We start from the raw sequence: 14,427 nt of genomic DNA, 5'->3' as shown, positions 1-14,427 counted from the left end.
CCCTGGTTTGGAGTGGCTCCAAGGCCGGTCCCTATGTCACTAATAGCACAGTTCAGTCCCAACCCAGAATCCCCTCCACTGTCTCCCAACTAACATGTTCTGGAAGATGCGACTCATCCCCAGCTTCTCCAGGGAGGCTTCTGCAACCACCGCAGCCCACGGCCTCTCCCAAAGCACAAGGCTCACTTTTCCAAGCATTTCCTTATCCTCTCCCTTGAACACTACGAATACAGGCATGGGGACAGGGTATGGATCCCCGCCCCAAAGCAACCTGAGACAAGGGTTCATGTGAACATAGTTTATCTTAGAGATGCAAGGAATGTTGTCAAGGAGACAGGGATGTGATCCAGGAAAGAAAAGGCAGTGTGTTCAGGACCAGCTTCAAGGGGTACAGCCTGGGCAACCACACGGGACCCCACATTCAGAAGGTCCCAGTGCTCTGCTGTCACCACTTGAAATTTTTAATCATTTTCTCCTTGACCTTGAATGTATCAGCTGTAAAATACAAATTGTGCAATTTTGGGAATTCTTTGTACAGGTTAAATGCTCATATATATTTGCATTTAAAACTGGCATTGCACAATATAAACAAGGATGGTAAGACTCATTGCTAATCATTTAAGACTTTTTCTTTAGTTAGAACAACTCCAAAGTAGTACCCCTTACCCATTAAGCAGTTATTCCCCATACTCCTTCCCCCAAGTCCTTGGCGACCACCAATCCGCTTTCTGTCTTGTTGTATCTACCTGTTCTGGATATTTCATATCCAGAGTCATACAATATGTGACATTTGTGTCTGGCTTCTTCCACGTAGTGTAATGTTTCAGAGGTTCATCCACATTGTAGTAGTAGAACTACTTCATTCCTTTCTATGGCTGAATAATATTTCAATGTGTGTATATACCACATTTTGTTTACCTGTGCATCCATTCATGGACATTGGCTGTTACCACCTTTTGACTATTGTGATTACTGCAGGTGTGAACACACATGGACACGTATTTGTTGGAGTACCTGTTTTTAACTCTCTTCTACTTTTAAGGGCCCACGTGACTACATTGGGACCACCAGACAACGCAGAATAATCTCCCTTAATTATAGCTATATATATGTAATGTAACATATTCACAAGTATTGGGGCATGGATATCTTTGGGGGACCATCTTCCTGCCTCCCATGAGACCTGAGTGATCCAAGTTTGGGAAGAGCGTGATGGCTGCAGGCAACTACTACTGGACCAGTGCTTCTTAAACTTGAAAAATATGTGAAACCCATTTAGAGAAAAAGAACCTTGTCAGAGCTCAAGGACATGTCCAGAGACCCCCAACTTGAGAGACAGACAGTTCACTGAAAGTTTACCATCAGTTTAATGATCATTGGCCCTGATGTGCTCAGTAACACAAGTATAAACCTGGACACCAAGATCCTGCAATAGGACTGTTTTAAGGCAAACTTTCAATCACTCCAGATTATATTTATGTTCATTTTTAGATGATCATCAAATGAAAAGAGAAATTTGTTGAATTCTCATAGAATTCACATCATAACAAGAATTGGAGGGCCCTTGGGTATCAGTAAATCCAGTGGGAGAAACATCTGGCTAGTGCTTTCCTGTTTTGTTCATTGCTAGGCTCCATGCCTGGTGTATGAAAGATACTCAAGACACGTTGCTAAATAAATAAATGGGGTATAGTACGAGGAATTGGCAGGTGTGTGGGGTGAGGTTGGCAGAGGACTGATGGATCACGGACCATCTTATTTAGAGCGTATATTGTATACCAGCGGTCCCCAACATTTTTGGCACCAGGGACCAGTTCCGTAGAAGATGATTTTTCCACAGACTGGGGAGAGGGGGGATGGGTTAGGCAGTAATGGGGGTGATGGGGAGCCATGGGGAGTGATGGGGAGCCATGGGGAGCAGTGGGGAGCAATGGGCAGAGACAGGGTGCAATGGGGAGCCATGGGGAGCCGTGGGGAGAGATAGGGAGCTATGGGGAGCCATGGGGAGCAATGGGGAGCAATGGGAAGCCGTGGGGAGAGATGGGGAGCCATGGGGAGCGATGGGGAGCGACGGGGAGCAGTGGGGAGCGACGGGGAGTGACAGGGAGCCACGGAGAGTGGTGGGGAGCGACGGGGAGCGGTGGGGAGCGATGGGGAGAGACGGGGAGCGACAGGGAGCCACGGAGAGTGGTGGGGAGCGGTGGGGAGCGGTGGGGAGCAGTGGGGAGCGATAGGGAGAGATGGGGAGCCATGGGGAGCGACGGGGAGCGACGGGGAGAGATGGGGAGCGACGGGGAGCGATGGGGAGCCATGGAGAGTGATGCAGAATGATGGGGAGCCGTGGGGAGCCGTGGGGAGTGATGGGGAGTGACGGCGAGCGACAGGGAGTGATGGGGAGCGATGGGGAGCGACGGGGAGAGATGGGGAGCGACGGGGAGCCGTGGGGAGCCGTGGGGAGCCGTGGGGAGTGATGGGGAGTGACGGGGAGCGACGGGGAGCGATGGAGCCATGGGGAGCGATGGGGAGCGACGGGGAGAGACGGGGAGAGACGGGGAGCGACGGGGAGAGATGGGGAGCCATGGGGAGTGACAGGGAGCGATGGGGAGCCATGGAGAGTGATGCTGAATGATGGGGAGCCATGGGGAGCCATGGGGAGCCGTGGGGAGCGACGGGGAGAGACGGGAAGCGACGGGGAGCGACGGGGAGTGATGGGGAGCCATGGAGAGTGATGCAGAATGATGGGGAGCCATGGGGAGTGATGGGGAGCGATGGGGAGCGACGGGGAGCGACGGGGAGCGATGGGGAGCGACGGGGAGTGACGGGGAGAGACGGGGAGCGACGGGGAGAGATGGGGAGCGACGGGGAGTGACGGGGAGAGATGGGGAGCGACAGGGAGCCATGGGAAGCAGCAGACGAAGCTTCGCTCACTCGCCCACAGCTCACCTCCTGCTGTGCAGCCCAGTTCCTAACAGGCCATGGACAATACTGGTCCGTGGCCTGGGAGTTGTATACCCCTGCTGTATACCATCCCTAAGAGCCATTTGAGGGCCCTAACTGTCTATATTCCTCACTTGGTGATTAGCACCTGGGGCTTTATAACACTTTTCATGAACATTAACAGGGAAGAGAGAATGTTCCAAATCCCCAAGAAGGACGGATGGCAGTGAAAGGAAAAGGTGTTCGGTGAAGAACATGGCCCCAGGGCCCCAGTGACTCCAGAATCACTGCCCTTTGCTCGTCCCCACCCTCTCTATCTCAGAAGGGGCTGGAAGGTGCTACATATAGGATATGAAAGAAAAGATATCCAGTGACCAAGAGATTAGAAACAAAACCAAATCTTCTATTGGGATTGATTGTGGAGGAGACAACTCAGAGCTCAGGACCCGTTGTGGTATCTCAGTGGGTTGTGGTATCTCATTGCTGAGGAAACAAGGGAGAATTTGGATAAGCCTTTTTACCGGGAGCAAATCCCTCAAACCTGAATGAGGAGTTACCTTGGGATGTTCTGGCAGTGAAGGTCTCCCTGGAATTAATGAAGCAGAGGCAGGCCAGGCGGTGGTCCCAGAGAGCATTCCTCAGATTTCTAAGGAGAAAAGACATTTCATCCTTGAAATGTAAATACAGGACTTTTCGCTTTATTCTTTTTAAACACAACTTGGCTCTGAATGTTGATCTATTGAAAGGAAAACTTGCCTTTGCCAAAATGTCAGAGTCTTATAGCTGAGAATGCATTCAGCAAATAACTATTATTTCCTATTTATATAAACTTTTCTTTTTCCGAGTTCCAAAATCTTTGAAAACCTTCAGGAATTAGGCTGGGTCAATCTGTTTCAAAAGGGCTGTCAATAGGAATAAGATGTGGTTATTCTCAAATGACACAATTTCATGAAATCCCTTTTTAAAAGACTTGTGTTAATACTTTCGTCCAAATTGAAAAATCTCAAGGAGAAATTCTTGGTAATTTGGTAGTTATAGAGAAAAAGAATGACACTGTGTTTCCAAACTCTAAATGTTTAAAGAATTCCTGTTTCATTTTAGCTGGGAGTCATGAATCTTCTCCCCTCATCCAAGTTCTGCCACCCTCTGGGTGGGTCGCATCTCTTCCCTGGGCTGCAGCTTCTCCAGCTGTAACAGGAGGAAAGTAACCAACCAATTTCTTCTAACGGTTCTGTGAGTTCTTGGCAACCAGTCTAGAGAATCCAAATACATTCTATAACCTTGGAGGTGTATTTAATGTCAGAAATAAACAATGTCCTTCCCCTTCCAAAATATACACTTTCTTCAAAAAGTAAATCTCTCCTAAGAAAGTACGGAAGACATTCTTTTTTATAGACCCTTCTAAAGTTATGGCACTAAGTGTTTCCACCTGTGCCCAGCGTAGACTTAGTCACTTAATCAAGTTGTGATGAACTGGCTCAGAGTTACTGGCTCAGAGTTTAGCCTGAGTATATGTTTTAAAGAAATGAAGAGCTGAGCCATGTGGAAAATGGCACAGAATTCCAGTCTCCAGACAATCTTCAGTCCCAAGACTATTGGGAGTGTATGTTCAGAAGGTCATAAACTTTCAAGGAAAACTATACCGTGCCTGTAACAAAAAAAGGATTGCCAGCATAAACACTCAGCCTTTCTCAGCAAGTCCTGTAGCTTCCATCTCCAAAATATCCGTGGAGTCTGTTGCCTGAGAATCTCTTGATTGTAACCCTGGTTCAAAACTCCCTTTCTCTCCATTTAAATCAATGTACTTGCTTCCAGTTTCCCCCTTTCTAGATCATCCTCCATGAAGCCAGCATAATATCAGAAATCTGATTATATCACATCTCAGTTTAAAAACCTTCCAAGACCACCCCACAAGACTGAAGTCAAAACTTTCAAGCATGACTTTCAAAGACCTCTGTAACATGGTCTCATCTGCTTTGTACTCTAGTCTCAAATCACCAGATTTAGCAAATAAAACTATAGGATTCTTGACTTCCGGGTAAGATGGCGGAAGAGTAAGACGCGGAGATCACCTTCCTCCCCACAGATACACCAGAAATACAGCTACACGTGGAACAACTCCTACAGAACACCTACTGAACGCTGCCAGAAGACCCCAGACCTCCCAAAAGGCAAGAAACTCCCCACATACCTGGGTAGGGCAAAGCGGAGAGATCCCCGCACAGAGGATCAGTGCCGAGCGGCACTCACCAGCCCGAGAGGCTTGTCTGCTCGCCCGCCGGGGCGGGCGGCACTGGAAGCTGAGGCTCGGGCTTCGGTCAGAGCGCAGAGAGAGGACTGGGGCTGGCGGCAAGAACTCAGCCTGAAGGGGGCTAATGCGCCACAGCTAGCCGGGAGGGAGTCCGGGAAAACTCTGGAGCTGCCAAAGAGACAAGAGACTTTTTCTTCCCTCTTGGTTTCCTGGTGCGCAAGGAGAGGGGATTAAGAGCGCTGCTTAAAGGGGCTCCACAGACGGGCGCGAGTCGCGACTGAAAGCGCGGAGCCCAGTGACGGGCGTGGGACGCTGGGGCTGCTGCTGCCACCGCCAAGAAGCCTGTGTGCGAGCGCAGGTCACTGCCCACACCGCCCTTCCGGGAGCCTGTGCAGCCCGCCACTGCCGGGGTCCCGGGATCCAGGGGCGGCTTCCCTGGGAGAACGCACGGCGCGCCTCGGGCTGGTGCAACGTCACGCCGACCTCTGCCGCTGCAGGCTCGCCCCGCACTCCGTGCCCCTCCCTCCCGCCCGGCCTGAGTGAGCCAGAGTCCCCGAAGAGGCTGCTCCTTTAACCCTGTCCTGTCTGAGCGAAGAACAGACGCCCTCCGGCGACCTACACGCAGAGGCGGGGCCAAATCCAAAGCTGAGACCCAGGAGCTGTGAGAACAAAGAAGAGAAAGGGAAACCTCTCCCAGCAGCCTCAGAAGCAGCGGATTAAAGCTCCACAATCAACTTGATGTACCCTGCATCTGTGGAATACATGAATAGACAACACATCATCCCAAATTGAGGAGCCCGGAGTCAGTGCTGTGCCTCTGAGGTGGGAGAGCCAACTTTAGGACACTGGTCCACAAGAGACCTCCCAGCTCCACATAATATCAAACGGCGAAAATCTTCCAGAGATCTCCATCTCAACACCAGCACCCAGCTTCACTCAACGACCAGCAAGCTACAGTGCTGGACACCCTATGCCAAACAACTAGCAAGACAGGAACACAATGCCACCCATTAGCAGAGAGGCAGCCTAAAATCATAAAAAGTCCGCAGACACCCCAAAACACACCACCAGACGTGGACCTGCCCACCAGAAAGACAAGATCCAGCCTCATCCACCAGAACACAGGCACTAGTCCCCTCCACCAGGAAGCCTACACAACCCACTAAACCAACCTTAGCCACTGGGGACAGACACCAAAAACAACGGGAACTACGAACCTGCAGCCTGCAAAAAGGAGACCCCAAACACAGTAACATAAGCAAAATGAGAAGACAGAAAACCACACAGCAGGAGAAGGAGCAAGATAAAAACCCACCAGACCTAACAAATGAAGAGGTAATAGGCAGTCTACCTGAAAAAGAATTCAGAATAATGATGGTAAAGATGATCCAAGATTCTATTTCCCAGATCCAAAATCTTGGAAATAGAATAGACAAAATGCAAGAAACAGTTAACAAGGACCTAGAAGAACTAAAGATGAATCAAGCATCGATTAAAAACACAATACATGAAATAAAAAATACTCTAGATGGGATCAATAGCAGAATAACTGAGGCAGAAGAACGGATAAGTGAGGTGGAAGATAAAATAGTGGAAATAACTGCTGCAGAGCAAAATAAAGAAAAAAGAATGAAAAGAACAGAGGACAGTCTCAGAGACCTCTGGGACAACATTAAACGCACCAACATTCGAATTATAGGGGTTCCAGAAGAAGAAGAGAAAAAGAAAGGGACTGAGAAAATATTTGAAGAGATTATATTTGAAAACTTCCCTAATATGGGAAAGGAAATAGTTAATCAAGTCCAGGAGGCACAGAGAGTCCCATACAGAATAAATCCAAGGAGAAATATGCCAAGACACATATTAATCAAACTGTCAAAAATTAAACACAAAGAAATCATATTAAAAGCAGCAAGGCAAAAACAACAAATAACACACAAGGGCATCCCCATCAGGATAACAGCTGATCTCTCAGCAGAAACTCTACAAGCCAGAAGGGAGTGGCAGGACATAATTAAAGTGATGAAGGAGAAAAACCTGCAACCAAGATTACTCTACCCAGCAAGGATCTCATTCAGATTTGATGGAGAAATTAAAACGTTTACAGACAAGCAAAAGCTGAGAGAGTTCAGCACCACCAAACCAGCTTTACAACAAATGCTAAAGGAACTTCTCTAGGCAAGAAACACAACAGAAGGAAAAGACCTACAATAACGAACCCAAAACAATTAGGAAAATGGGAATAGGAACATACATATCGATAATTACCTTAAATGTAAATGGACTAAATGCTCCCACCAAAAGACACAGATTGGCTGAATGGATACAAAAACAAGACCCATATATATGCTGCCTACAAGAGACCCACTTCAGACCTAGAGACACATACAGACTGAAAGTAAGGGGATGGAAAAAGATATTCCATGCAAATGGAAACCAAAAGAAAGCTGGAGTAGCAATTCTCATATCAGACAAAATAGACTTTAAAATAAAGACTACTAGAAGAGACAAAGAAGGACACTACATAATGATCAAGGGATCCATCCAAGAAGAAGATATAACAATTGTAAATATTTATGCACCAAACATAGGAGCACCTCAATACATAAGGCAAATACTAACAGCCATAAAAGGGGAAATCGACAGTAACACAATCATAGTAGGGGACTTTAACACCCCACTTTCACCAATGGACAGATCATCCAAAATGAAAATAAATAAGGAAACACAAGCTTTAAATGATACATTAAACAAGATGGACTTAATTGATATTTATAGGACATTCCATCCAAAAACAACAGAATACACATTTTTCTCAAGTGCTCATGGAACATTCTCCAGGATAGATCATATCTTGGGTAACAAATCAAGCCTTGGTAAATTTAAGAAAATTGAAATTGTATCAAGTATCTTTTCCAACCACAATGATATGAGACTAGATATCAATTACAGGAAAAAAAACTGTAAAAAATACAAACACATGGAGGCTAAACAATACACTACTTAATAATGAAGTGATCACTGAAGAAATCAAAGAGGAAATTAAAAAATACCTAGAAACAAATGACAATGGAGACACGACGACCCAAAACCTATGGGATGCAGCAAAAGCAGTTCTAAGAGGGAAGTTTATAGCAATACAATCCCACCTTAAGAAACAGGAAACATCTCGAATAAACAACCTAACCTTGCACCTAAAGCAATTAGAGAAAGAAGAACAAAAACATCCCAAAGTTAGCAGAAGGAAAGAAATCATAAAAATCAGATCAGAAATAAATGAAAAAGAAATGAAGAAAACGATAGCAAAGATCAATAAAACTAAAAGCTGGTTCTCTGAGAAGATAAACAAAATTGATAAACCATTAGCCAGACTCATCAAGAAAAAAGGGGAGAAGACTCAAATCAATAGAATTAGAAATGAAAGAGGAGAAGTAACAACTGACACTGCAGAAATACAAAAGATCATGGGAGATTACTATAAGCAACTCTATGCCAATAAAATGGACAACCTGGAAGAAATGGACAAATTCTTAGAAATGCACAACCTGCCAAGACTGAATCAGGAAGAAATAGAAAATATGAACAGACCAATCACAGGCACTGAAATTGAAACTGTGATAAAAAATCTTCCAACAAACAAAAGCCCAGGACCAGATGGCTTCACAGGCAAATTCTATCAAGCATTTAGAGAAGAGCTAACACCTATCCTTCTCAAACTCTTCCAAAATATAGCAGAGGGAGGAACACTCCCAAACTCATTCTACGAGGCCACCATCACCTTGATACCAAAACCAGACAAGGATGTCACAAAGAAAGAAAACTACAGGCCAATATCACTGATGAACATAGATGCAAAAATCCTCAACAAAATACTAGCAAACAGAATCCAACAGCACATTAAAAGGATCATACACCATGATCAAGTGGGGTTTATTCCAGGAATGCAAGGATTCTTCAATATACGCAAATCAATCAACGTGATACACCATATTAACAAATTGAAGGAGAAAAACCATATGATCATCTCAATAGATGCAGAGAAAGCTTTTGACAAAATACAACACCCATTTATGATAAAAATCCTCCAGAAAGGAGGCATAGAGAGAACTTTCCTCAACATAATAAAGGCCATATATGACAAACCCACAGCCAGCATCGTCCTCAATGGTGAAAAACTGAAACCATTTCCACTAAGATCAGGAACAAGACAAGGTTGCCCACTCTCACCACTCTTATTCAACATAGTTTTGGAAGTTTTAGCCACAGCAATCAGAGAAGAAAAGGAAATAAAAGGAATCCAAATCGGAAAAGAAGAAGTAAAGCTGTCACTGTTTGCAGATGACATGATACTATACATAGAGAATCTTAAAGATGCTACCAGAAAACTACTAGAGCTAATCAATGAATTTGGTAAAGTTGCAGGATACAAAATTAATCCACAGAAATCTCTGGCATTCCTATATACTAATGATGAAAAATCTGAAAGTGAAATCAAGGAAACACTCCCATTTACCATTGCAACAAAAAGAATAAAATATCTAGGAATAAACCTACCTAAGGAGATAAAAGACCTGTATGCAGAAAATTATAAGACACTGATGAAAGAAATTAAAGATGATACAAATAGATGGAGAGATGTACCATGTTCTTGGATTGGAAGAATCAACATTGTGAAAATGACTCTACTACCCAAAGCAATCTACAGATTCAATGCAATCCCTATCAAACTACCACTGGCATTTTTCACAGAACTAGAACAAAAAATTTCACAATTTGTATGGAAACACAAAAGACCCCGAATAGCCAAAGCAATCTTGAGAACGAAAAATGGAGCTGGAGGAATCAGGCTCCCTGACTTCAGACTATACTACAAAGCTACAGTAATCAAGACAGTATGGTACTGGCACAAAAACAGAAAGATAGATCAGTGGAACAGGATAGAAAGCCCAGAGGTAAACCCACGGACATATGGTCACCTTATCTTTGATAAAGGAGGCAGGAATGTACAGTGGAGAAAGGACAGTCTCTTCAATAAGTGGTGCTGGGAAAACTGGACAGGGACATGTAAAAGTTTGAGATTAGATCATTCCCTAACACCATACACAAAAATAAGCTCCAAATGGATTAAAGACTTAAATGTAAGGCCAGACACTATCAAACTCTTAGAGGAAAACATAGGCAGAACACTCTATGACATAAATCACAGCAAGATCCTTTTTGACCCACCTCCTAGAGAAATGGAAATAAAGACAAAAATAAACACATGGGACCTAATGAAACTTAAAAGCTTTTGCACAGCAAAGGAAACCATAAACAAGGCCAAAAGACAACCCTCAGAATGGGAGAAAATATTTGCCAATGAAGCAACTGACAAAGGATTAATCTCCAAAATTTATAAGCAGCTCATGCAGCTCAATAACAAAAAAACAAACAACCCAATCCAAAAATGGGCAGAAGACCTAAATAGACATTTCTCCACAGAAGATATACAGACTGCCAACAAACACATGAAAGGATGCTCAACATCTTTACTCATTCGAGAAATGCAAATCAAAACTACAATGAGATATCATCTCACACCAGTCAGAATGGCCATCATCAAAAAATCTAGAAACAATAAATGCTGGAGAGGGTGTGGAGAAAAGGGAACACTCTTGCACTGCTGGTGGGAATGTGAATTGGTACAGCCACTATGGAGAACGGTATGGAGGTTCCTTAAAAAACTACAAATAGAACTACCATATGACCCAGCAATCCCACTACTGGGTATATACCCTGAGAAAACCATAATTCAAAAAGAGACATGTACCAAAATGTTCATAGCAGCCCTATTTACAATAGCCCGGAGATGGAAACAACCTAAGTGTCCATCATCGGATGAACGGGTAAAGAAGATATGGCACATATATACAATGGAATATTACTCAGCCATAAAAAGAAATGAAATTGAGCTATTTGTAATGAGGTGGATGGACCTAGAGTCTGTCATACAGAGTGAAGTAAGTCAGAAAGAGAAAGACAAATACTGTATGCTGACACATATATATGGAATTTAAGAAAAAAAATGTCATGAAGAACATAGGGGTAAGACAGGAATAAAGACACAGACCTACTAGAGAATGGACTTGAGGATATGGGGAGGGGGAAGGGTAAGCTGTGACAAAGTGAAAGAGCGGCATGGACATATATACACTACCAAACATAAGGTAGATAGCTAGTGGGAAGAAGCCGCATAGCACAGGGAGATCAGCTTGGTGCTTTGTGACCCCCTGGAGGGGTGGGATAGGGAGGGTGGGAGGGAGACGCAAAAGGGAGGGGATATGGGAACATATGTATATGTATAACTGATTAAATTTGTTATAAAGCAAAAAAAAAAAAAAATATATATATATATATATATAGGATTCTCAATGAAATTTGAACCCTGGAGAAACAACGAATAATATTTCCAGTATAAGCCTGTCTCATGCAATATTTGGGACATACTCGTGCTAAAAAATTGACATCTATTGGGTTGCCTATATTTGAGCTGGCAACACAACTCTAGCTACTGTACTCTAATTCATTATTTCCCAAACCATGAATTTACTGCCCTTGTGCAATTGTTCATGGCATTTTCACTACCTAAAATGTTTTCTTCTTCTCCATCAGAAAACCCCTATTCATCCCTTAAAACCCAACACATCCTCTGTGAGGTTTCCCTGACTACTAAGAACATAATTAATCACTCCTTCCCCTTCACTCTTTTATTTGTCTCCCCTTCTATACTTACCACAGTACATTGTCATTACTTATGAGTCACTTTCTTCCACTACTGGGGAGATCCTTAAAGTGAAGGAACAGATTTTGCCCACCTTTGAATCCCAAGCCCAACTCAAGACCAGCACAGGAGTGGTGCTCAGTAAAATGTACTAAATGAATGAAGAGTAAACAACTATGTAGACTTCAAACACATTCTCCCACTTCCCATCACAGTGTGATTCTGAAAAGAAAAATATACAATAATTTTGAATTATTTAAATCCTCTTTATCAAGAAATAATAATGAAGGAGGCCCTGGAAAGGGTCCCTAAACCACAAAGTATACATCTCCCCAGAAGTGAGTACACCCTTCATGCTCCATCCAGCAGAAGGTCCATCACTTTGAAAGTCCCCATTAGCAGATAGGATCACAATATTCCCCGGTTCTCTGCAGATATTAATCACATTAGCCCCTGTCCTAGATGTGAACATAGGACTGTATTTGTCCTGAGTAACTTGTCTTGATTGCCCAGAGGCCACCCTCATCTGCTAGCCTCTCCATGGTGGTAATTACTCCTATTTCATTCAGTTTGGGGCTGTTCAAGGTGGCAGGTCCCTCTGCAAGATCACATGACCAGCCCCCAATAAGGAGACTTACTTGATTCATTCACAGTCACCCCCTTGAACAGCTGTGCATTCTACTTGCTCCCTTCTGCCTGATCTCATCTCCTGACCCGTCTCTCCTCTCCGTGGGGAGTCACACTCACTTCTCAGATTGAAGAACACTTGAATAACACTCTTTCCTTGAGCTCCTTAAGGCAGTATACTATCCTATCCACCTGGATGACAGCTCAGGAATGTTCATAGTCTATTTCTGTAAAATGAATGAATGAATGCATGACCCTTGCTCATTCAAGAACCAGTCATTGAAAATCTAGAGTGACCCTGGCCCTGGGAATATGGTGATAAATATAACATAGTTCCTGGCAGTAAGTAATTTGAAATCTAAGATATTAACACCCATAGACATATATTCTATTCAAAGAAAAAATTGTTAAATCACAGAAAACATCCAACTGGTGAAATAAAGGGCACTTTTAAATAAATAGCATGTTGACTGCTTAGGCCTATTCTTGAAATATAAGTATTATTTCTGCGTCTGACACTTCAGACCCCATGCCACTTCCTCATCTTGATGAGTGTCTCTGTGACCCCTTGCAGGTCAGCAAGAGCAAGGGGCAATGAAAGTCAGATCGTTCAGTAAGGAGTAAGAAACACAGAGAATTTGCATTGCAGGCTATTGTTCCACGCTGTTTACAAGGCCAGAAATGTTTATCTAAAATAAGTCAAAAGAAATGATGAGAAATCTTGGTACCCAGAACTTAGAGTGCAGAACTGGGAAATTCTCAAATAGGGTATAGCTCATTTCTTGATTATAGTGGCTCAGTGAGCCAGGACCAGACTTTATTTGCTTTGTACATTTGTGTCCTTAGTTTTTCAGAGGTTACTAAGCAAAAGCATTGTCCCATATATAAAGAAAATGTCTGCAAGATTCGTTTAACTCTAACGAGTTTCTGAAGCTAAGCATCCCTGTGAGGACAATGGAACGAGCCCTGCATAGCCACACAACTTCTACATAGAAAATACTATGCCATCCCTTGATCCATATTATCTCATTCAAATCTTAGAGGTGCCCTGAAAAATCATCATTATTATCCCCTGTATTCAGAGAAAACTACGGTTTAGAGAATTTGAACCTTACCTAAAATCATGTAGCTAATGTGGGTCTTAGTGCAACTTGCACCTGGGTTGTCTCTCCAAAGCCCGTGTCTTTCCCATTCCCCCACTGTAGCTTGCTTAGAGCCCTAAGGATCCATCTCGCGATGGATGAATATTACGGTCGGTCATTCAGTCAACAAGCATTTTACCTGTAGCAAGCACATGGTAAGGGCGAAACGCCGAGCGCCACCCAAGAAAGTACAGTAAGGTCCTGAATGAGTATTCTAGAATCCTGGGCTCGAGCATCAACCCTCCACCAATAAGTGACGAGGCCTTGGCCAACCCCCTTCACTGGCCGAGTCCCACTCTCCTCATCTGTGTAACAGTGGTGACAGTGGCCTCCCTGCACTCTCAGAGTCTGTGTGACCATTGGATGAACCAACGTGTGCGAAAATGTTTTCATAAAGTGACAAATACTGTAGAAATGTGAAGTACAAACTGTTTTTCTCAACGAGGCTTCCGGTAAACAGAGACTTGGATCATTACTGGAGGTTTTCTAGAGCAGGAAGTGGATGGGAGGGAACGCACAGGCAAGAGGGGCCCTGCGTTGTCAGGGGTCCTCCTCGCCTGCCAGGGCACACAGGAAGCTGAGTCACCGCTGCTCAGCAAGGCCCCCTGCGGTCCCGAGGAGAGCAATTGAGCCTTCCTGTGAGAAAGCGGAAACCCCAGTCCTGGGGCCCCCCGCTCGCTCCTGAGAGAGCCCGCCCCTGTGGCTGGCTG

The sequence above is a fragment of the Mesoplodon mirus genome (assembly GCF_964341445.2).
Source record: "Mesoplodon mirus genome assembly, chromosome: 14".
NCBI classification, from domain to species: Eukaryota; Metazoa; Chordata; class Mammalia; order Artiodactyla; family Ziphiidae; genus Mesoplodon; species Mesoplodon mirus.
This window is presented reverse-complemented; position numbering follows the sequence as displayed.